The sequence below is a fragment of the Octodon degus genome, unplaced genomic scaffold (assembly GCF_000260255.1).
Source record: "Octodon degus isolate 3935 unplaced genomic scaffold, OctDeg1.0 scaffold00268, whole genome shotgun sequence".
In the NCBI taxonomy this organism is placed as follows: domain Eukaryota; kingdom Metazoa; phylum Chordata; class Mammalia; order Rodentia; family Octodontidae; genus Octodon; species Octodon degus.
In genome coordinates this window covers 81,789-83,099 of record NW_004524844.1, presented here as the reverse complement: position 1 = coordinate 83,099, position 1,311 = coordinate 81,789, and the positions used below count along the sequence as shown (strand labels likewise).

At 30.7% G+C, this 1,311-nt stretch overlaps 1 non-coding gene across 1 annotated transcript; it reads right to left on the bottom strand.

The window, feature by feature from the left end:
* Positions 1 to 344: 344 nt before the first annotated feature.
* LOC111814104 lies at positions 345 to 535 on the bottom strand. Its single transcript, XR_002819178.1, has one exon. It is a non-coding gene; the product is annotated as a U2 spliceosomal RNA (small nuclear RNA).
* Positions 536 to 1,311: the final 776 nt, after the last annotated feature.

Here is a 1,311-nt window from a genome sequence, read left to right as displayed (position 1 = left end):
CTTCGAGATATTATTGAGTTTTCTTTGTGGAGTATTCACTAATTTCTTTACTACCACAAAACTTCTCCTCTTTGTAAACCTTTCTCTTCATTGTTTTTGTCAATAGTAGACTGGACTTCTCATCTCTTCATGGAAACATCAGTTAGCATAAGTACAATTTCTGTGTCATTCTCATGATCACTCAATAATGTAGACCAGAGTCATCACAATAATTAGTCACATATTTGTTAATACAACGTTAAATTTCTGTACACATAAAAAAAGTGACATGATTTTTCATTTCCTGCAAGGCAGAATATTCCTTTTTTATTTTTTATTTTTTATTTTATTTTTTTGTTTCCCCTAGGGGGTGCACCATTCCTGGAGGTACTGCAATACCAGGTCGATGCGTGGAGTGGACGGAGCAAGCTCCTATTCCATCTCCCAGCTCCAAAAATCCATTTAATATATTGTCCTCGGATAGAGGATGTATCAGATTTTAAACTGAGAAGAACAGATACTATACTTGATCTTAGCTAAAAGGCCGAGAAGCGATCCTTTTTTATTTTGAAAAAGCAAACTATGCACATAAGATTGGTAATCTTTTCATTGGCATGACAACTTGTGACTTCTCACTCCAGAGAAAACAGTTACAATACTATATTCTGTCAGCATCAAATTAATATTTGCTTATTGTCATCTATATTTCTGATGATGAATTACTGAATGAGAAGACAAAATTGGTATTTATCAAGTAAATGGAATTTCATTGACAAGGCCAATAAATATATGCAATATTCATAATATACAATTGCTTAGATTTAAATAAATTATAGTGGTAGATAAAAAGAGAATATGTGTCTCTGGTAGGTGAATGATTTAAAATCAGAAGTACACAGTGTGCTTATTGTTGAAGATACTTATTAATCACACAAATATATATTTAGGTCAAACTAGTAGTTGTGTTGAGCTCTGTTTTGCAAAATTGCTAACTGCAAAATTGTAAACTAAAACTTACAAATAACAGATAAAGTGCATTAGTTTTCAATAGTTTAGTCAAAAATGACTGAAGTTAGATGAGTTTACTAGGTTAAATATGTTGAAAAACATAGAAAATGATGGCCATTCATTTTTTATTTTTCATTAATTTTATCGAGAAAGAAATAGCAATGAGAGAGATTCAAAACTGGATAACAGGACAGTTATAATAATTAATACATTGCATGTTGTTTTCTTCATACTAGTTATTCATAGTACAAGATTCAGACATGATATCTTGTCTAAACACTATTAGTTCAAAACTTTCTTCTCATTTCATTAAAAGAAAGTAGC